Here is a 25,189-nt window from a genome sequence, read left to right as displayed (position 1 = left end):
TAAAAAGTTATAGAGCAATTTTAAGACAGTGTTTGACTATTTACGTTATAAGGTAGTTAATCATTAAATGAAATGAATTTTTTTTATAAAAGCAAACAGTGTTAGAAATTAATTATTTAAAATACGCAGTTAGGTATTCTTATCATTCATAATACCCCAGTGTTTATTTTCATTTAATTCTATACAAACATTTTAATAACTTTTTCCTGCTGCAAACTACTAATTAAACAGAAATTAAATATTAGCCTAATTTATTGATTTTACAAATAGATTCATTATATAATTAATATAACTGAAGCAATAAAAAAATAAAAGAAGAATAACATCATAAAATTTTACAGATTTAGCAATAAGTAAACACACAAATATATCAAATCAATTTTGTTTGAAATCTCAACTCTTACAATTTGTCTAAAAATTTACCTAACTGCTCAAAACTAACTCTTTCAAATATCACAATATTATGAAGTAATTTCAATCAAACAAATCCTTCCTGAAAATTATCCTGGGCATTCACCAGACAAAGTTAGTATAAAGAGTGTAATAAAAAAAAGTGGGTACAGGAATTAATTTTTGGGTTCTAAAAATCAAAATGAACAAAAATGTTTAATGAAAAAATGTGATTTTCTTTTGTTTTCCTTTTTTGCTATTTCATGTTTTTTACAAAAAAATTTATAACTAAAGATCCAACTTAAAAATTCAATATTTAATGCATATTTTCAAACAAACTTTCTCTGATATATAAAAAATTAAATTTGTATCCAAATTTCAAAATGACAGCTTTTTTAATCTTTTATATCTTAGTAATCAATCTTTAGTGTTATCAGAAACATTTTACTAATTAAAAAGATTTTCATTCTGAAAAAAACTAAAAAAACCCTATTTTTGAAAATTAATCAACAAACAGTAAAGTTATTGCAGAAATTTGACAAAAAAAATTTCAACTAGATTTCATCTCCAAGCCAATAAGAAATTAATAAACTGAAATAATTAAATTTAATAACTGCTAATTATTTAATAAATAATAAAGTCGATTAAATTAAGTTTACCTACAACAGTAACGGTTGAATTGAATAATGTATTGTGGTAGTAAATAGTAAACCATTATTCTACTTTATTCATTATTAGTTTTATTTTTATTGTTATTGTATTTTTCTATTTTTGGAGACTAATTATATATTACTTAAATTTTTCTGGTACCATCTTTTTTACTAATTTATTTTTAATTTTTGAAATGGAAGTTTATTCTCATATTGAAATGGCAGACATACATCTCACGTACCATTATGAATAGACTATGCAGACAGTAATTAAGCTGATCAAGCAAGATCATATTGCCTGTATGCAGAACGTTTTCCTAACCGCCATTTGCCAAGTTAAAAGTTTTCTGTAATTATAAATGAAATGTTAAGAGAAACCAAAAATTTTTCTTCAAGAGTCCATGATCGAGGAAGACCATGAATCACAAGAACAGTAGAGTTGGAAGAACATATTACCTACTATTTAACATACTGAGAAAAATTCAGAGGATAAGAAGGGTTGTATTACATTTACAAGTTGATCATAAGACTGTATGAGAAATTCTGCAAAGTCAATGACTGTATCAAAATTATGTACAAAAAGCAGGGCAAGAGTTAAATGAAAAGAAATATCTCTTTTAAGTGACAATCTTAATTTGTTATATCTGTTATTAAACAATACCCAGAAATGAATTTTTTTATAATAATAGTATTTATGTTTAAGCTTAATCTTTGAATCATTCCTTTAGAAAACCATGAAGAATATATGGACTTAACTATTTTATTACTAACAAGTACTATATTTAATCTACGTGCACCATACATGAAATCATAAAAACAGTTAACTGCTGCACCGACATTCATATTCTGCTCTGGTCATAATTTTGTAATGTATTATAAAAACTTGTATTTGTACTATAAAATTAAATTTGGTTTACTTTTTCATTTTTAATCTCTGGAATACCAACGATTTCAACAGTATTCGCAAGTGAAACTATTTAAGATCATAAACTGTACTGGTGATCAGATAGATTTGTTTGTTTTTCATTAGTTATGTTTTGTTGGTGTTTTTTTTTTGCGTTTTATGATTTGTTGTGTGTCGGAACTCATTTTTACCTTTCGGGTAGGTAGAGTTCAGTTTCTTCGTTCTTAGAAAGTCATTCAATCTTTTTTCAGATTTGGCTACATGTGTTTTGTGAAGTTTATGTTAGTTAATAGGACACCAATGGGAATGTTGCTTGTGGCATTCGCATCGGTAGTGTCCTGATTGAGGCTTGATTGAAAGATGTCATTGCCGAGGTACTGAAGATGACCTCCAGTAAAGCCCATAAGTGCTAGGTATGGAGGGGGTGGCGTGGCGACCGAAATCGTCACATGGAAGGTATCTTCCCCTATGGAGTCAGGATGGTGATCAGATAGTTTCTGGTGAAAGCTTGATTTTCATTTTAAAATATTCAATCTATTTGTTTTATCAAGGCTCGTTTGATAAAAAAAAACTTATAGCTACATATTCATCTAACTTCTAATGATATAGGTGTCCAGCAACTTACCACGGTAACATTCTAAATTTTTTAATGCACTTTAAAAGGTTGTAACTAGATTTGTTTAATTTTATTATCAAACATTATCAGAGAAGTAATAGAACTAGGAAAATTTTTACTTGATAGATATTGTCACAATAACGAGGTTTTGACAGGTTGTTAACAACCCAAGTTCAGCTTCATTTAAATTAAGCATGGTGAAATAATTCTTTGCAGGAGACAACTTAAATAGTTTTATTTTTGTAGACCCCTTTAACTGATTTAGAACAAATGCTACAAAACTTCATAATGGTGAATCACTTGAATAAAAACTAATCTGAAACAAATCCAAGTCAGACCTAAACAATTCACAAATTAATTTCAAAATGGTGTAATTTTTTTAATCTTTTACCTTGGTAATGGTTAGTCTTATCAAAATATATTTTATTACTTACACTGTTAAATCTTTCATTGTAAAAATAATCAATTATTTATTAGAGAAAGTTGATGAAAACATGTATACACCAAATACTATAATTCTTATTGAATTTTGAAATTTACATTTTTGTTTAAAAACGGGCAAAAATGAAGGAAAACAAAGGGGAAATTGCCATTTTTTCATATAAAACTTTTTATTCATTTTGAAATGTAAAATCCAATAAGAACAGCCAGGAACATATTTTTGTTATGCTCTGTATAATAATGGTAGAAATAATATGATTAAAATAATGATTCTGTTTATTTTTTAATTACTAATTAAAAAAATAAAAATTAATTAATTTTGTTGCTATTTTTACCTCACCACAAAACAAGGTAGTTTTGTAACTGCAAATATGTACTGAATTTTTATATATATATATAATTACTTTCAATCATGCTAATGTTACAAGGTATTCAATAACCAGAAAAATGAAAATGGAGGAATAGAATTTGCAATAATTATTTAAAAGCTGAATTATTATTAAAATTGAAAACTGTTTTTTTTTTATTTTTTAATAAAATACATGAAAATATTAGTTAAAAAAAACAAAAGGAAAAAGGATTTAATAACTGAAGAAACAGAAATCAATTAAATTCTTTTAAAAATCTTGAAAAACAACCAGTAACTCCCTAACCCTTATTTTGAAATAGAATTCCAAAATGTTGAAATTTAATAAAAACTTTTTAAGTTTAATTTATATTTAAGATATCAGATACGCCTAAGGAAAAACTTACCCTATATCAAAAAATAAAGTTAACGACAACAAAATAAATGTGATACCGGGAAAGCATTACTTTTTATGATTTTTTCAAAAAGGTTTTTTTCTATATTTATGAAGTAAATACTCTAATGAGTAAATGTAAATTTCTATAATCATTCTGGTCATCAGGAAACAATTGTTATGGAAATTTTATTCAGATTTGTTTAACTATTAGTAGTTAAGAGTAGTTATATATCATCAATATAAGAGTACTTAATACAAAACAAATACAAATATTTCATTATTTAAAATTTTCTCTTAGGAACTGTAATTTACAGTGATTAAAAATAGTGTCTGCTAAATAATAAAAATGAACAATTTTGCGTTCCAATCTCAATCAGATTTATTTAATCATTGAAGCATGACTTTAGTACAAACAAATCAGAAAATTTTCAGCTTATATGTTAACAATAAATTTTGTTTAATGCGATTATTCTTGAGACTATACAAAAGTTAGTTTTTATAGCCAGCAATTTAGTCCAATGGGAAAATCCAATTTAACTTCTTGAATTTAATAATCAGTGATCAAGGAACTATTTTATGTGTTCAGAAATCAACATAGCCATGAATATTCAATTACAGTACTACACATATGGTTTTATAAATATCTACTTTACTCCTTGAAGTCACACAATTCAAGGAATGTTTTGTTTTCAACTGCATAATTTTAACTAATATTATCATAATCTTTTTTTATACTGTTTATTCTTATTCATTTAAATTATTTCTTTTAACAACAGTTACTAAGAATTTCATTCGATTATATTAAAACAAAATACTCCTCTCTTCCAGTTTATCCATAATGCTGATACATTACACTTTGTGAATACACGCTTTGTAAATATAGTTAAACACAAAAAAATAAAATAAATGCATACAAATATCTTTGAACTTATTAAAAAATTATAAATAAATCACTTTCAAATTACATGGAAATTGTTCCTTTAGAGACGTTTTAGAGCCAATCATACTACTCCTCATTTAGTGGTTACCAGAGTGAAATTGTTTTTATGGCGCTATCCATCTCAAAAGGTTAGGAAAATCCTTTGGTAACAGTTTAATAATATATTCTATGTCATACTTATTCTTTATAAATGCTGTTTTTTTTTGGTTTTTTTAACACAAAGTTTCCCCTTGCATAAGTTAACAAAATACAGTCTCTATTTTAACATATAAAAATTAAAAACCTTTAATAAAACTTATGGAAAATGATTTTACCTTGATGAAAAACAATCTAAATCTTCTTCCCAGTAAAATATTTACATCAATTTATTACTAGTTAATTAGGATATCATTTAAATTACTGTTTTAACACTCATATAATTTTCTAAAAAAAAAAAAAACCTGTATAAATTTTCAACAACTGATTGCTGTATTATTACAATTATTTATGAAGATATGTCTAAATCTCTATAAGAAACGGCACATGAAATATACTTTTATAAAGATTTAGAATGATTTTAGAATGAGAAAAATTTTACAATAAAATCTGTAAATTTGTTGAACATGAGTTGGAAACAGTATATAAAAAATATTTTGGTAATTTGAGTGAAGTATGAATCAACTGTGAATGAATGATAGAAAAAATTCCAAATATATTTTCTGTAAAAATTTGGAGTTAAAAGTGAAAGTAACAAAGATCTATGAAAACATTATTTTATAATAGTGAAATGTCAACTGGGATCTTAGGATCTGTTCAATCTTTGGTTTTCTATTAAAAAAAATTAGGTTTATTAATATTTATATTTTAATTTAGTGCTTGGCACACAGAATTGTAAAATCTTCATAGATAGAATAAATTGTTCCTGCTTTTACATAATCATTAATACTGAATGTCTACTCAGTGTGTTGATTTGGCAATGTGATATGAATTAATTTGTATAAATGTATTACCGACTAAGCTGTAAACTGCAGAAGCTAAGACTATTCAATACATTAAATTATAACTGTTTAAAAAATATAACAAAATAATTTATGATTACAGTTGGAATAAAAAAATGAAATTGTTAAATTTTACAGGCTTGTTCAAAACCAAATCATAAGGCATAGAGACAAAACCTATATTTTTTAATTTGCAGACAAGATACTAGATTTTTATAATACTGCTATACAAGTTAAAAACACTAAATCTTTATAGAACAAAGACTATATCCATTCTTGGTCAAAATTCAATTAAATTTTTATCAGTTTCATTGATGAAATTAATTTATACAATTTATTCTCATTGTTTAAATTGATTTCTAAATGAGTGGATATACTGTATAATTTTAATGACTCTTTTCCTTAATTCTGCATTAAAATATAATCTGAACTTACTGGTAATTAAACGTACCAAGTAAAGTTTGAATGTTAAGATTAATATAATAATAATATCAAGGTATATCTTGCATATTATTTACACGAAAACCAAACTTAAATCAACTACTTTTTCCAGATGTCTTTATCACATATCTTACTGTAAACAATAAAAAAATTTCCTAAATATAAAAATTGCTATTTTTTACTGCATCATATGAGTAGTAGTAAAATGATCTTCTGAAAGTGTATTGCCAAATATCTAAAAATTTAGTCATTAAACTTAATTTTATAAAACATTAAATCAGATTTTTTCTACTTTAAATGCAATAAAACCTGTTTTTAAACTCCAATCTTAATTTCTTGTAAAAAGCATACGCCTATTTTAAACACAGAAGAGAGGAAATATTAGCAGTAGAAAAAATTAACAATATTCCCATACTAACTGAGCATGTTAATCACAAACAACACAGGGTCAAACTTTATTATACCTTCTATTGACTTTTTTTTGAAAACAAATAAATGACTTTCTATTAAACCGATAGTTAAAATGTAACTTAGTTCAATACAATTTAAGATGCCAATTGAATAGTTTGAAAATTAGAAGTTCAAAACAGCAGGAAAGATGAAGCAGAATCTGTTTATAAAGAATATTTAAAAACATAAAACTGCTAAACTTATTCAAATAATAAGTAAGATAATCTTTGAAACAGGTTCACCAAAGTCTTTGAAGACTAGTTGTAAGGCTGAAGTAAGAGGTGATTATTGAAACAGAAAATTTGTATTAAACTTACTGAGTATAAAAACTATTCAATATTAAAGAAATCATTCTCAGAAGCCTATCAGTTTAATTAAGGTAGGAGATATAAGTCATATTTAATTGTATTAAATGTTAGGAATACCTTTTTTTAGATAAAGCTGTACAGTGTGATCATATAATATCATGTGATATGCATATATTCATATTTATGGCACTAATAATATCTTAAGAGAAAAAATACATAAAATTATAAATATATAACATTACAGTATCAACATGTAATATTTTTATCAAGTAAATGAAAAATTTACATTGTGAAATAATAGTAACGTTATTTAAGATATTACATACAATGCAATGAGATAATTTTGAATTATCACAACTTCCTTGATGTAATAAATTAACTTTACCACTTCACATTTTAACATTAATATTTTTCTTATTACAATGGCTAGTATAAATATTTTTTTAAATTAAATATCATAATTCATCTTTCATAAAGAAATGTAATCTTTTATCTAGATTTTTAAGGCTGTGATTGACAGCAAATAACAAATTATTTACTTTTCACATCAAATGAGTAAGTAGTAATATTTTTATAAATTCTATGATAATAAATTCAAATAACAGCTGGAGTTTCTTCTTATCATGAATTGAAGCTGTGCTGCTGCTCATGAATACAGTACAAAACCAGATCGAATAAAATTAAATATCCAGCCCAAAACAAAAATCACTTTATAACATTAAAATAAATTATTAATAAAAATATTATAAGAACTGCAATTCGCTTACAAATGATGGTTCCAAAACCTCAAGGAGTAGCATTCTGGAAATAGGAAAGGTATGAAGTAGGGACAAAAATGCCACAAAGTTGTGTTTAATAAAAATGTTCCTGCCTAAAACAGAAGTTAAACAACAGAATATAAAGTGTTATGGTACTTGGATGTAACTAGTACATTGCATATAAAGATTGGCAATAAGAAAATAAATTTTTTGATATAAGAATTAAAAGCAAGAAAGCAAAGATAACAATGGAAGATAACAAGCTGGAGGATTTCAGTACGTGGTAACCTTAATTAAAGAAGATATGTATCAGCCAGGATGTGAAAGCTAGGATTTTGAGAAAAATAATACATAAAGATTGCTGTGCAGCAATCTTTATGTAGGTTGATGGTAAAACTAATTAAGTGCTTCAATACGAAAAATAACATTACAAATATTAAATATGATGAAAAAGTATTGGAAACATTTAAGATATAGGTCTGAAAAAAGGAAAACATAAGTAGGATGAACTAAGAAATGAATAAGAAGTTTAAGATAGAAATTGTAAAGAAAGAATATTTCAACTGTTAAGGAGTAGAAATGATGCCGGTTTAATCAATGGTTAAGAAAAAATTTATTTAAAGTAGTGAAAGAAAAAATATGAAAATGACTATAGAATGTTCCCAACATCATTATTAACCTTTAAATGGTGATGTGATATCAAAATTACTTTCCCAAATCTACTTCTGAATATTTAATTTCATTTACAGTTAAACATGTGGTCTATCTTAGTAGCTGTAAACAATATTATATTTAATTGATTTCTGTTCAGCAATTTTATATTTGTTCTGCCCTGTACTTGATGTCAAACTGATTGTGAGGTAACTGTTTAAAAGGGTAGGTTTTGCAATAATTAATTTTTTGTTGTATTTTGTAAACAGAATAGCTACTTAAGCCGTGGTATATTGTATATTCAACACAGGCAACACAAAACATTTACATATACACAAAGTTAACATATACACTCAAGTAACAATGAACATAAACAACATATAATAATAATAATAATAAAAAATAACAAATATAATTTTTTCATATTATTATACAAGCTCCAAAAATAAATTATAACAAGAAATTAAAATATTTCTGACTATATTTGAAAAAAGAAAAAAAGATTACAACCATTAATTAAACGCATTACTTTTTTTATCATGATGAAAATTAATACAAACTTTCCTTCTTTTTTCAATTAGACCTTTTTTGATCTCACTGCACTTTCTTTCTTCTTTTCCTCTTCATTTTGTTGTTTCCAATATTTTTTCATTCTTTCTGAAAGTGCTTGTTTTGACTTTGTTGTAAATTTTCCAGAGTTATTCTTTGGTTTTTCCTTTTCATCTGGTTTGAAACTCTCAACTGTTTTTCAAAACTCTATTCTATCTGTTATTATTTTTTTCCAATCTTTATTAGTTTTTCTAGGTCTTGGTTTTCTTCCCAGTGCCACACTATTTTTGTTTTCCTATCTTGCTACAAACTTTCATCATATTGAAAATAAAATTAATAAAAATTATAATTAATTTTATTTTGTTTCAATTATTTTATCTAAAATGCCAAGAGAAACTTATCACTAATAAAAATTATTCATTAATCACAGAATAACAAATCACACTAAATTCTTTGTAATAAACAATAAAATATATATTTATATACATCTACTATTTCTATGTACATCAAATTATATGACAGGAGTACATAAATTACATTTTATCGTCAAATGTTAAGGCAAGATTGTTTTCAGTAAACTGTAATAATCCATAAGATGGCCACAAACAATTACAAGTATTATTCTAATTCATAGGTAACAATTAAATAACTATTCTGTCTCAATCTCCCACATGTTTTTATAAAGATAGCTTAAAAAACTTTTTAAATTAAATTATAATTTTTTGATTGTAATAATCATTTAAAAGAATAGTAATAATCGAAAAATAAAAATTAAAAAATTTAACTTAAGACAAGCAGAAGTTGGTCTAGTGTCTATCTCACAGCAATCCATCTCTAAGGATGAGTTACAGTTATGTTTTTCAACAATCCTTTAATGCACATCTAGAATATGTGCTGCTTAGATAATTAAAAAATTATTCTATTCCTTGGTTAAAAAAAATTTATTCTCTTGAAATTGTTTACCATAGTAATAGTACTTATCTGTCTGTGAAATAGAGTGCATACTAAATTTTCAATTATAATGTTTCTTTCACAGGGATTTGAATTTTATTTTACTATTTCTGATCGGTATTTTCCAATTCAAGTAAAAATGGATTTCAAACAACCCTGTGAGCCATCTGCCTTTGATGATCAGAACTGAATTTATGATTTTGATAAAAACATCTTTACTGCATCACTAGAGGTAAACAAATTAGCAAGTAGATAACAACTACATTTTTAGAAGATACAGAAATGAGTACCTTTTGTACAATTTTTCAGTAAGCACACATTCAAAAAAAAATAAAAAAATTATTTCAACTGCATATGTAATAATTTTAAATTCATTAACAGAGACATAATCCTCAGAATTAATATGAATAAAATATCCTTTCTCAGAATACATATTGTACAAGATTGTGTGCTTTCACTGAATATTAGTTTTACTTCAAAAAAGATATGCAATTATTGCAAAAACAATTAAATAGATATAGACTAAAAAAAATTAATATTTTTAATAATAAAGAAAGAAAATTAAAATGATTAAAAAAAAATAAAATGATCATCAAATAAAATTAAATGAGAAACTTAACTGACATCACTCTCCATTATTGTTAGAAAAAATTGATATCACCATTTCAATCTTAGAGGGGATTACATGTTGATTAAGAGACAGATGGAAGATGTGAATTAGTGTGACAAGATCTGCTATATGGCAAAACAATGATGATAATTACAACAACAAAAAATACAATGCAATCTAAGTTCATTAAACATATACGTATACAATACAGTATCACATAATGTCATTTAATAAGTGATAATAAGAATCTGGCTTCAAAGCATCATACCTTTTATAAAGATCTACAGAATAAAACTGTTAATATAGATGATTCACAGTTACATCATATACAGCTGATGGTTCAAAGTAGTGACCATACTCCATACAGTACATAGAATACACTGTATTAGTAGTATAAAAGGTAACTGGAAAATCTTCCGACTAAAACATTAAAATATGTTAATTAAAAAAAAATTACATATGGATAAGCCTACTAAATCACTTAGTTAAGCTTATTAATAATTACTTAATTATGCCTGTATGAAAAGTTATGGAAGGTAAGAAAATTGGCATATTGATAAAAAAAGAAAAGAGGAATAACTGAAATGATGAAAATAGAATGTGTTATATGCTTACTAAACGATTAAATCTAATTTGTCTATGTTTTCCTAATAATCTTCACAAAAATATTTTGAATATCAGAATAACATCAGACTATGTATCATTAAACTGTAACAATAGCAATTAATCAGTTAAAAAATGAAAAAAATCATTGAACTGTCTTTATAGACTGTTTAATTTTTCATTAAAAAGATTTTCCCCATAATTTATGTGGAAAAAGATTACACAAAAGAACCACAGGAAGAACTTGCTCTATAATTTTTTTTTAAATTTGTCTACATGATGAACAGTAGTGATTAAACGGTACATAAAAAATACTGCTTGAATTGAGAACATCCTACTTTTATTAAAAACTTTAATAATGCTATGTATTATAAATGTAGAAAAATATGGAATGAATGAAGGATAAACATAGAATTAATAAAACCTAACGCTTAGTACTACACTAACAGAAAGGCTTGTCACAAGTAAATAAACAGTTGAGAATAACACTCTATATGAATTCCACTGCCTGAATTTAATTTAAAAATAAACATAAATTTTACATGACCAAGGTTCAAATTCAGATAAGGTTTAGTTATTAGGTGAATTTAAATGATTGTTATAAGTATATGTTCATAAGTGGAGATCCATTAGTGTTAGTATCTGAAGAATGATTTATCTGAGCAAGACAAATTACAAATATAATTTAGTGTGCAGCTATTGTAGTATTAGTATTATCTAAAACTGGGATTGGAAATGTGGTTAGATACAAGTATTACACAGGAAACTATCTAGTAAAATAGTACACATAAACATATCTGTGCATTTCCATATAAACATCTTTAACCATGGTTTTTAGTTTTTATTACAGTATCTAACTTGTAAAAACAGCTAGTGCTTTTAAGAAATGAAAGGGTGTTAAAAACAAAAAGTGCTAAAAAAATAATTTTATAATAGTATTCTTTTAATGTTACACAAAAATAGGCTAGTCTGTCTTATTTGTAATGATATTCTGTGACAGTATTCAAAGATCTTGAATTTGTGAGGATATTTAAAAAGAAATCTTTTTTTATGTAGCAATCACAACAAATGTCATGAAAGACTTTGTATAGCAGTATGTTGGCAACATAAAGGTGATTTTATGTGTTTGGGTACTTTGCAGCATATGTTTATTTGCAAAATGAAATAATATTTCAGCTGGCAATTTGAAATGGATGAACTGACTGGTAAGACTAATTGAATATAATATTTATTGGTGTTCAGGAAATAGTTTTCCACTACTGAGGCTTTTATTAGTTATGATTTCAGTTATGTAACCTAATAGTGTTTTTATTTGTCAGTGTTTCTTGTAATGCTCTGATTTTTGTATAAACTTATTAAGCCAAGGGATTGGTTATGTTAATGGAAGTAAAAAAAAATCCTTAAATTTTTAACGTCCTTATCAAGTAAGTAGCTAGTTCATAGAGAACTGCAGTTTAGAAGTTAACCTGCATTATTCAATGTAAGAGCTCCCTCCAAACTCATATGTGTAATGAACTATGTCCTGCCTGAGGCAATTTTTGCTTTTAGTGTGAGTGTTATGGAGTGTAATGTTTGAACTGGTGATTTTTTATGTTAGAAATTATAGATTTATTATTATGTTATGAAATCTTTGTCACAATATTCAGAGGCTTGTTACAAAGATAAAAATACAAACATAAATAGCCAAAAAAAACCTGACCCAGTAGAACATTAAATTCACACATTTAATTTAACAAAAACACTGTACTAATGAATGAGCACAACAAAGATAGAATATATATACTAATACATGGGCTACTTGCGAACAGGTTTGCTAACCATTTTAAGATGAGTACTATTAATATCACCATCTGTAACATAATATGGTTGAAGACATTATATAATAAGTTGTAAAAAGGTCTACTGGAAGCTTGTTTCTATGGATTTTAATGTAAAGTTCTTTTTAAAGCGTTACAGGAAGCAAAGGAACCAGCTTTTTTGGCACGGAAATTAAACTTCCACAATGATGAAATAATTGCATTACGATTAAGCAAGATCAGATCACAAAGTAATATGTAATAAATATTGATTACATTGTAAATAAATAGAAACAAATGGTTGTTTATATTTGAACCTAAAATATTTATGAATTCATCCATGTGAAATACTTATAACAATGAAATCCATAAACAATACTAAACTCCAATAGAAGCTAGAGGGAAAATTTCTTTCATGACTAAACCTTCTTTACTTCCCTTCACAGTGCATACAATAATTCACTACCATGCTATACAGTATTTAAATAACAAAAAAAAAAACAACCATGTGTAATAATTTTCAAGTAAATGATCAATTAGAAAAATATTTAACTCCTGAACAACTGATTGTTTACTTAAGAGTTTTTTAAACAAAACTTTTACTCTTATTTCTTAAATCAACCATTGTATTAAAAACTGCTATAATATACAGTTTTTAATTTTACAATCTTAACACAAATTAACAAAACACCAAAGGACTAATAGTATTTATAACACATAAACAAGAAAATCAACAGCTCAATGATTAATCTTTAGTAAAAAAATTGATATAGTTATTGTACGAAACTAAATATGAAGAGGTAGGTAAGCTTATAGTAATAAATTAACTGAAGAAATACTTTCTGCACCACATTTTTGTTATTAATAACAAATCAAACAGGGAATTTGCTGATCCAACAAATAAATGTGATATTACTTTAACTTTGAAATAACTGTGATAAAACATAAAGACAACCGGTGATTAAAGTTGAGAAAATGGATTTTAGTTTCAATGAACATGATTTACAAAGTTTTCAACTTCAGTAAAATTGGACACTGTTTTCTGTATCACATTCCCTATTCAGGTAGCAGAGAAATTTGATAATCACTTTTCCTCAGTATTCCAAACAATAATAATCTTGATCCATTTCAAACAAAGTCAACCTCACTTGAATTGTTTTGTTGATGAATCAGTATTTTTATTTCCTGCTGATAGGCTGGAAGTTAAAATTTGCACTTTAAATATTCCATAGATATTGATAATATGTCTGCTAATATTTTAAAAGAAATTTAATTAATGAACCTTTCAGCAACGGAGTTTTCCCTAGGTGCCTTAAGACTATGTTGCCATTCCTCTCCTGAGAAAAGATTTGGCACTTAATTTATAAAATTTAGGCCAATTTTGTTATTGTCTGTATTTCCTAAACTATTTGAAAAAATATGAAAGATTAAATATTAATTTTTCTAATAAAGCATACAATATTAAAAAAACTTTCAGCATGGTTTAATGAATTCCAGTTTTTGGAAAATATTTTATATTCCACACATAACAAAAAAATTTCCTGTTCAATTTTTTGTGAGTTCAGTAAAGCATTCAATTTAGTACCACATTTTTTACTAATGAAAAACTTAGCAGTTACAGTATCAAAGAATCTGCTTACAACTGGTTAGTCATACTTTATCAATTGAAAACAAGTTGTTGAAATTTCAACTTTTGATAAAAATGTAATATAAAATTTAGGTCTACATTTCAATATGAACTTGAATGCCTTGGGGAAGTTTTTTGGTACCTTGCATTTTTTATTGTTTATTAATGACCTACATAAAGTCTTGAGCCATTCAGTGTAACTTTCACAGACACAAATGTACCTATATCTGAAGATAATTATTTAAAAGGAACTGAAAATTGTACACCAGTGGCTCAAAAAATTATTCGATGGACTGTAACCATTTAACTTTAAATATTGATAAAACCAGTGCATTGTGCTTCTCAGGTGAATGTGACACTGCTACTAATGGCATGGGTAGAACTTCCATTAATGATAATGCTAGTATTTCTGTTGCCCACTAAGCAAAATTTCTGATTGTTTTATAAGGTGACAAGTTTTCACAGGATGATCAATTGAGCTTCATTTGTAACAAAATCAATCTATACTGTTGTTCTGAAACAGCTTAATAAAATGCTAAACTTGTCATTATATGAAATATTTATTATGCTAGTAATATAAAATATATGGTGGTCATTGAAAAACTGAATGATATATAACAAAAATAACTTTTACAAATACATATTTTTTTAATTCTTTATTTAGAAATATAATTAATGGGTTTTTTCAGTATTATGTGTGATTAAAAAACGTCCTCAAATGGCCACCATCTTCCTGCTCACAAATACACTCTTTCCACAATATTTTCCAAGACTGTACATATGGTTTCAGGACCTAAACGTCAGATTTCAGCCCGAATATTCTCAATAGGTCTTGAAGTGTTTGAGGATTATTTATGTAAACCCATTCTTTCAAGTAGCCTCACAAAACGAAGTCTGGTGCCGTCAAATCAGGTGAATGCAGAGGCCAAAAAATTCAGATTTTTTTGAAATTACTTATTAACCAAAACTTTTTTGCAGGAGGTCAATCGTCATCCTGGCAGTGTGTGCAGTAGCTCCATCCTATTGAAACTATACCTCCTGATTATGTTTCACTACTGGGCAAAGAAAATTTTCAAGCATTATCCTATACAGAACCTCGTTGATTCTTTCCGGTTGACCTTCCTCATTTTCAAAGAAATAGGAGCTGATAACTCTTTCAGCCATAAAATCACACCAAACAACGCATTTTTTGGACACGCTGATGTAGTTCCTTGGGATTCTCAGTACCCCAAAATATGCAGTTCTATTTGTTGATGTGCCTGTTTAAATGAAAATGGGCCACATCGCTCATTATCAAGTTGTTCTCAAAGTTGATGTTATCACAAGGTAGGTGTTGAAATCAAATGGCGTACTGCAGGCACTGCTGAGTATCTTGGGGTAGTAAAATTTAGACTATTTGCATCTTATATGGAGACAATTTAAATTTAGTTTCAGAATCTTCTTATATGATGTTCTGGCGATGCCTAGTTGAGCAGTGTGATATTGGGAAAAGGCAGATGGATTCTCAAGAACACTCTGTCTTACAGCTTCCATTGCTGTGTCAGTGAGCTTAAGACCTACTTCCAGAACATCGCCAACTGATCCAGTTCTTTAAAAAAAAAAAGGCGATTAGGTTCGCTATCATCTTATCGCTAGCAGATACCTAATACCTAATATTAAAATGTTGCTGGTATTTTTTCTGAGTTTGAATAACTGATCTTTCACTGGAATAGAAAATCTCAATCAGTTTTACTCGTTTGTGGCTATTTTAATCTCTAAGGATCTATAACATACCAAAAAATAAAATAAAAAGGTATGTAAACGAACAAGTTATAACTTTTTCAAACCCTTCAGTTTTTCAGTGGCAACTCTATATTTATTATGTAAATATTCTGACATAAAGTAAAAAAACATCTCTTGGGGTTCTTTCAAAAAATTACAATGAGTTTGTAAGATACAAAAATGGGCTGTCAGTTTATTATCTGGGGCTCATAAGTATAAATCATGTAGATCTATATTAAGAAAATTAATTATGTTACCTACCCGCAGGGTTAGTGGTTATACTTGTCATCACAAAATCAGCTGATTTTCAAATTCAAGAGTTCTAAGGTTTGAGTCCTTGTAAAGCCAGTTGCTTTTAAATGGATTTGAATACTAAACTGTAGATACGTGTTCTTTTTGTGGTTGGGTTTCAATTAACAACTTAACTGCCATGCCGTTTTCAGTGTACTGTTACAACTGACCATGAGACCCCCAAATGGAGCCTCACTCAAACGAGATCCCAATCGAGATCTCAGGCCATATGGTTTTTCAATGCACAGAGATCCTGTTTGGTCTCATTTTGTTGATTTCCCAGCATCATTGGATTAAGCACATTTTGAGCTTTAAAATTATAGTTTTAGCAAATTGATTGGATAATCGTAACAATTTTTATAAACAGATAAATATTTAGTTCCTTTTACAGGCACTTCCATCATAATTATTTACAAAAATATGTGTTAATATAATATTATTTCTAATTTAATTCAATATAAGTTGGCTAAGCTGATTTGATTGACGTTTCTAATGACATGATTTCTATGACAATACTGTTCCAAATAATGTAACCTAAGATTTTACTTGTTTGAGGATAGTTTAGCATATTTTTTGTCGATACAGTTCATTCTAAAATGGATGAAAATGCAATTTTACATTCAGTAATTGATAGTGACTGTGATTTATCGTTGTATGGATTCATTCTGGATGATGATCTAAGAGTTTTTACAGAGTGATGTTCAAGACAAATCTAGTAGTGAAAGTGAACAAACTAGTAATCGCAAAAATGAAAACGAAAATGTTGTGATGTAAGTTGGTAGATAATGATAATTTTTAATATCTATTGACTTGGTGCTTTGATGATGGGGTACATACTAATTTTGATTATAATCCTAATAAGTCTGATGCTGGCATAAACCCAGACTTTTTTGAAATTTTATTTGATGCACCTCTGAATTTTTTTCATTATTCTTTGATCAGGAAGTCATCAACATTATTGTTTCTCACAATAAATAGTTACACTGACCAAGTTCTTGAGGAAGATAAAACTCTTGTTCAAGAATAAAAAAGTAGTTTCTCTCTGACAGTGGGAAAAAAAAATTAAATTTTTTTTGGCTTAATCCTTTGAAAAGGCTCGGTTAAGGAGCTTAACTCCTAAAAGGCTCGGTTAAGGATGGGAGCCATCCATAGTCAGTTACTGGAGCTTGTCTGAACTTTTCATTACAAATATACCAAAATACATTATTTTGGAATAATGTAGAAATCGATTCGAATTGTTACTTACAAATTTCGATTTTTGTGAGAAGGAGTAAGGTAGACTACGCTAAGTTCAAGACGTTGACTTAATGGTGGATAAATGTAACTTATGTTACGTACCACAAAAATATTTAGTAATTGATGAATCAGATGTTCCATTTACCCGAAGGTTATTATTTAAATAGTGTATAAAAAACAAGTGTCCCATTATGGTACAAAAATGTTTAAAATTTGCCCTCCATCTTGCTATACTTTAGGAATTAAAATTTATAGAGGATAACAGCCAGGGAAAAGTAGGAACCTTACAAAAAAACGTGGTAATGGACTTAGTTCAACCTTAGCCACAGATAACTTTTATGCTAGTGTTAACCTAGCCCATGAACTGAATGAACTGACACATTTAGTTGGAACATTGCGTTCTAATAGAAAACTTAAAAAAGGTCAATTCATTTCATTAAGAAGCATCACCAACATTATAGTGTGCAAATGGAAAGATAAGTGGGATATATTATTATTATTATTACTAAGTACAGTTGACCCAACTGAAATGGTAGAGGAGGCAAAAAGTAAAAAGGCTGATTTAAAACCCAAAGTAGTTGAAACATACAGTAAAGGCAAGTCAGCTAGATCTTTTAGATCAAATTTCTTCCTATAATTCTCCATTGCGAAAATCACTCAAGTGGTACAGAAAGGTTGCCTTCAATATTATTTGTAATATAGCTGTTATAAATTCTCAACTGCATATATATTGCAGTTACAAAGAAGGCAATCTCCATTACTGATTATAGAGGTGATCTTGTACAAGTGTTAATAAAAGGTGATAACACAGTTCTGGCTGTATCTCAACCAGTTGGTAACCATAAACTAGTGGCATCACCTAGAAGTTGCTGTGTATTTTGTTATACATGATCTATCTGCGACTGAATTTGGCAGAAAGTATGCACAAATTCACTCAATGAAGACCTGAACCTAGTACAATGTCTGTAATATCTATTATTGTGTAGAGTGTTTTTTTTCCAAGGTGAAATAATAATGAAGACCAGTATTTGTATTTATATACAATTTATTTTTAATAACATTTAATTATTTAGTATTTACAAATACATGTTTAATAACATGTATTTGTAATTAAAAAAAGGATTTTCATTTCAATATTGCCACTTTTATTTCTAATAATAGACTACTTTCCCTTTTTAATTAGTAAAAATATATATACTATTATCTTTTCTTTGTAAAAACTCAGATAAAATCACAAATATCTAGTCATGAGACCCCATACAGGATCTCAATATCAAGAAAAACTTCTATAAAAAAATTTGTGTCACCAGGAGGCCATGACATCCCATTAAGGATCTCAGCTAGAAAGGGACAAAAAAAATTGGTTCCCGTTATGATGCGATTGCACTATGACATATGAGTGTGTGAGTGGGCGTGTAACCCCCCTTCCAGAAGGGTGGTAGCCAGGGGTGGCGGTTTAGTCGGTAGTGCGCAGGTTTACATACGCATATTAATAACATCTTGCGGCACCTGTTAGCGAGCCCGACACTGCTTAAGCATCCGTAAATGGGATTCCCCACCTCTTTAACAAAAAAAAAAGTTACCTTTTTATTGAGTTAAACATGGTATACACAATAAACAAAGACTATATTTTAATGTAATGTACTCTGGCCTGATGGTAACAATCCCCGAATTATGTCCTGGCCTGGTAATAGCAACACGTTAGACCCTGTTGGCAGTTAAATTGTTAACCATACATCTCAGGAGTGATTGACCTGAGTCTGTATCAGAACTACACGTTTACTGGTACATTTACACTTACTTAATGTAATTTTTTATACTTAATGTATTTACCTTAAGATTACTTCATGTATTTATGTTCAAATAATTAATATGGAATTTAAACAAATATATTTTTAATCTTATAATTTGTTTTTATATTTATAACTTATAAGTATGTTATAATATTAGTAAGTTGTACTACTAACTTATCTTATATTGAGGCAATCTATACAATGTATTTTTATATACCAATCAGAATACAGATTTATTTACTTACAAGACAAATAAAGCCACAACCACTTTATTAGAATGTAATAAATGTTTGTCTTTACACCATCTGTCAATAATTAATTAGCTGTTTTACAGATCACACAGGTCTGTGGAAGAGCTAAGTTAATTCATTCACAGCATACAGGCATGTCTATTTTCTACCATTATTGTCCCATTCAATTTCTAAATGTACAATCAACAAATTCTTATTGAGAGTAAAAATATTAAGTTACAATTTAAGAAAATAATGACACTTTTAATAGTTGTTTAAAAGGAATATTTTTTCCAAATCACAATGCTTATTTCTTAGTAATTCAATGCTTCCTTGATTAAGAGTTCATGTAATGCACAATTTCTCACGAAAGTAGTTTAATAAAGGGGTACATTAATTTGATACTGTACACAATCTGTAATATACTGGCTGGTTGTAACAGATGTAAATCATATGAGGTACACAAGGCATTAATTAGATAGCTGTTTTCTCTGAAACTGATGTAAATAAACATCAAATAACTGACGAACAAAATGAAGTATCACTTATAGAACTGAATATCTATCACCTGCATTTCTAAGAGCCAGGCATGCAGATATGGAAAACAATAGCTCAATGAAGAAAGTAAAAGGAAATATCCCTTGAATAACTTATTGGTGTCCAATATATATTCATTAGTAGAAATAATTATTGGATGCATATAGTTTATGTGCAATTTATTTTTCCACATCTCTCAAGATCATCAAATTTATAAAGCCATACTCAAGTAACAACAGCTTGAGAAAATATGTTTGGTATGAAATATGTAATAAAAATAAAATTAATTTTTTTTCCATAATTTTATTGGTATAAATTAAATTAAATACAACAATAACAAAAGTATTAATTTTTCACAGAAATTATTATTATTTCTGTAAAATTCATTAATCATTTTCGTTATAAAATTAAGACTGCAATTGGCCAATTAGCCTGCAGTTGTTGTAAATAGATTTTTAAATTTATCAAAAATACAATAAAATAATTTGAAATGATTGAAAGCTACTTCTGAAGCAGTTGTGACATTCTTGATCACTAAAAAGGCTACCTGTTATCCTTACACATTGTTTAACAATCATAATTGGCCTTGATAATAATTGGAAGAAGGACAAATGAATAATAAGTCAAACAAATTGAGTACTAACACCTACTCACTTAGAATACCATTACATTTTGTTTTAACAATTAAATATAGCTGAAATATACTTTTAATGCCCTTTTTACAGCACCTGTATCACTTGGAAAAATACATAATTGCATCACAACTTAATAATAAGCTAATAAAACAATAAGTTGTTGAGTAACAATACATAAATGTTTTTTTTTTCTTCAGTCATTTGACTGGTTTGATGCAGCTCTCCAAGATTCCCTATCTAGTGCTAGTCGTTTACATACATCCCCCCTACATCCTACATCCCTAACAATTTGTTTTACATATTCCAAATGTGGCCTGCCTACACAATTTTTTTCCTTCTAGCTGTCCTTCCAGTATTAAAGCAACTATTCCAGGATGTCTTAGTATGTGGCCTATAAGTCTGTCTCTTCTTTTAACTATATTTTTCCAAATGCTTCTTTCTTCATCTATTTGCCGCGATACCTCTTCAATTGTCACTTTATCCACCTGTCTGATTTTCAATATTCCCCTATAGCACCACATTTCAAAAGCTTCTAATCTTTTCTTCTCAGATACTCCGATCGTCCAAGTTTCACTTTCATATAAAGAGACACTCCAAACATATACTTTCAAAAATCTTTTCCTGACATTTAAATTAATTTTTGATATAAACAAATTATATTTCTGACTGAAGGCTCATTTCGCTTGTGCTATTCAGCATTTTATATTGCTCCTGCTTCGTCCATCTTTAGAAATTCTACTTCCCGAATAACAAAATTCTTCTACCTCCATAATCTTTTCTCCTTCTATTTTCACATCCAGTGGTCCATCTTTGTTATTTCTAATACATTTCATTACTTTTGTCTTGTCTTGTTTATTTTCATGTGATAGATCTTGCATAGGACTTCATCTAAGCCATTCATTGTTTCTTCTAAATCCTTTTTACTCTCTGCTAGAATTACTATATCATCAGCAAATCGTAGCATCTTCATCTTTTCACTTTGTACTGTTACTCCGAATCTAAATAAATGGAATATAAAGTAGCGATTGTAAGTAAGTTTTCAAACATTCAAGAAATTGTGAGTCTTCCAACAGCTCAGATACAAATATAAAGCAATATAATTAAGAATCATACTTTCTAAATAAAAAAATAAAGAAGTAAAGCTGAAAAGAAGAAAAGCTGTTAAACTCAATCCATGTCATTATTTTGTTTTTTTTTAATACATCCACAACAATAAATAGTGTTGCAACCCTTAACTTTGTATTACATATTGCTTAAGACCATAAAGCTTTTTGTAAGATCATTTTTTATGATCGCATAGGATCACTTTAGTGAGTCCATCATCCAAATCTCTTTGAAGGGACAGCTTAGGCCTTGCGGCCCTCCCAGTATTCTTTCATATGTTCTCACCTCCTAGAGCTTTCTGATGTTGAAAATGTTCTTGCTGTGAGTGTGAAGCGAATGTTTTTGTTCTTGATTTTTTCGTTTAATTTTATCTCTTCTGTGGTGTCTTCTGGTAGAAGCCCAATTTCCTTCAGATCCTCTCTTATTTCTCTGATCCATCTGCATCCTATCTTAGTGTTTTTTTTTTTGAGTTGAGATCTACTGTACCAGCTGTTTCAGAAGTTTCGAATCTTGCTTGTAATTCTTCATCTCATCTGGTGCTTGGTAGACTTCTTTTATTGTGGGTAGGTTGATTGTTTTCTGATGGTGCTGTTATTGGGGAGCAGGAGTCGAAGTTTAACCAACCAGACTGGTCTAGTGGTGAACTCGTCATCGCAAATCAGCTGATTTCAAAGTCAAAAGTTCTAAGGTTCAAATCCTAGTAAAGGTAATTTCTTTTATATGGATTTGAATATTAGATTGTGGATACTGGGGTGCTCTTTGGTGGTTGGGTTTTAATTAACCACACTTCATCCGAAGGTCCCGGGTTCAAATCCTGGTCAGGCATGGCATTTTCACACATGCTACAAATCATTCACTCGTCCTCTGAAGCAATGCCTAATGGTGGACCCAGAAGTTAAAAAAAAAAAGATTAACCACACATCTCAGGAAGGGTTGACCTCTCTCTTTTTCCTGTTTAACCTCCGGTAACTACCGTTTAGATAATTCTTCAGAGGATGAATGAGGATGATATGTATGAGTGTAAATGAAGTGTAGTCTTGTACATTCTCAGTTCGACCATTCCTGAGATGTGTGGAATTGAAACCCAACCACCAAAGAACACCAGTATCCACGATCTAGTATTCAAATCCGTGTAAAAATAACTGGCTTTACTAGGACTTGAACGCTGTAACTCTCGACTTTCCAAATCAGCTGATTTGGGAAGACGCGTTAACCACTAGACCAACCCGATGGGTTAGGAAGGGTTGACCTGAGACTGTACAAGACTACATTTCATTTACATTCATGCATATCATCCTATGCCTTACAGTGGTTTCGCAGGCTAAACAGAAAAAGAAAGAAGAGATGTCAAAGTTTAGGAGTTCTGTCAGTTCTTCGCAAATTAAGAGTTAGAGTATTTAGCTAGGATTTCTACATTGTCTTTACTGTTATGGGCCAGATTATGGTTTTCGTTCTTCATTAGTAGGGTTGGGGGTTCGTATATTTTTGGAGTTGGTTTTTGAAGGTTTTGTAATAGTCTCTTGACTGTGTTTTGTTGAATTCTTCTTCTATTGACTTCAGTGTGACTTTATGGTGTTGTCTTTTCCTTGGGATTCAGGTGGTTTTTTTTCTTTGTTTTACTAGGTTTTGGAAGGATATTTCTGATTTTTGGGATTGGTGTAATAGCCATACTCAATGTCTCTTCACTGTTTCGTCACATTCACGGTTCCACCACTGATACTTTTTACAGGGTTTTTTTTGAGACCAATTCTTCTGCAATTTGTTTAAAGTTGTTGATTATGTCTTTGAGTTTATCCTTGACTTGTGATTGTTTTTGGTTGCTTTTTGGTAATTTTCATTCTTGATTAGTTGGGTAAGGTCTATTTTTCTTTTAGTTTCAGGGGCTTAGTTTTGTTACTTCCTTTGTTGGGAAGTGAATTTAATATTAATTTTGACTACATAGTGATCTGAGTCTGTGTCTACTCCTCGGAGGATGTTTACATTGTAAATCTCTTACTGGTGGTGTTTGTCCATGAAGATATGATCTAATTGCCATTCACTCTTCTTTGATGTAATAGGGCTGTTTCCAGGTTTTGAGTTTCCGAGGTTTCCTTTTGAAATATGTGGATTTTGAGATTAGGTTGTGGTTTCTGCAGAGATCAATAAATCTTTGTCCAAAGTGGATCTTTGTCAACTTTTCATTTGTTCTATTTTGGGCGGGCCATTTTCCAATGATGTCAGAGTCTTCTTTCTCTGACTAGTTGATCACTGACGTCTCCAATTAATTGTTTAACATGATTTTTGGGGATCTTATTTATGGACTGGTTCAATAGGTCCCAGAGCTTTTATGTTTCTTTATGGTCTTTTGGAAATTTGTTTTTATTATTAAAGAGGTATGGGCATTTATTATGATGTACATTTTATAAGATAAAATTTTTTATCTTAGCTCATAGGATAAGTGTTGAGATTCTTGGGAATTGTGACTTGAGTTCTTGTGTGAAGTTTATTATGTTGAGGCGATCAAAAGGCCTATTCCAAACTGTGAGACACTTTTCATCACTCTCTTCCCAGGTATACCTTTGCCTTTGCCTGTCGTCCTAGTCAGTGTTTCCAATTTAATGCAGTCCCATGATAAGAATTTTGTGTTGGTCCATTTGGTTGGTTATTATTTTTAGTTTACCAGTCTGCATGAGTGAGTTTATGTGTATGTTCATTATTATAATAAGCAAATTTTCCTTACTGATTGGTTATCAAGTGGTTTCAATTATCATACCACAAGTTATGCTAAATATATGTTTTAAATGAGTAGGATGTTTAAAAGCAAGTCTTGCTTATCTTTAAAATTATTAAAGAAGATTCTATCTCTTAAAAAAAAATTCAATTTTTCACATAGATCTGTAAGTAAAATATCACCACTTCATTAGCTACCTGTTTTTGTCAATAGCTATAAAATATTGTTTCCAGTAGTTTTAGGTTATAAGCTACTACTAGAAAAAAATGTATAAATAAATATATATATATATATTTTCCCCCCTCTTTACTAGTAGGATCATAACATGTAGTGTGGCATTTAGTAATAATATATAAATATATACATAAACATCAATTACAGCTGCTGCATACCACTGTCTTATATAAAAGTAAATTACATCAACACAAAATATATTTCTTGATAAATGAAATTTATGATTTCCAAAGCTGTGAACATACTTTATACT

General features: G+C 28.6%; 1 protein-coding gene across 1 annotated transcript in view; it reads right to left on the bottom strand.

The window, feature by feature from the left end:
* Positions 1-25,189, bottom strand: part of csw (protein tyrosine phosphatase non-receptor type corkscrew) — a 149,938-nt gene that overhangs the window by 111,850 nt on the left and 12,899 nt on the right. The gene's annotated exons all lie outside the window — the stretch shown is intronic.

The sequence above is a fragment of the Lycorma delicatula genome, chromosome 2 (assembly GCF_047948215.1).
Source record: "Lycorma delicatula isolate Av1 chromosome 2, ASM4794821v1, whole genome shotgun sequence".
Taxonomy (NCBI): Eukaryota; Metazoa; Arthropoda; class Insecta; order Hemiptera; family Fulgoridae; genus Lycorma; species Lycorma delicatula.
Note: the sequence above shows the minus strand (reverse complement) of the source record. Positions and strands in the feature narration are given on the sequence as shown.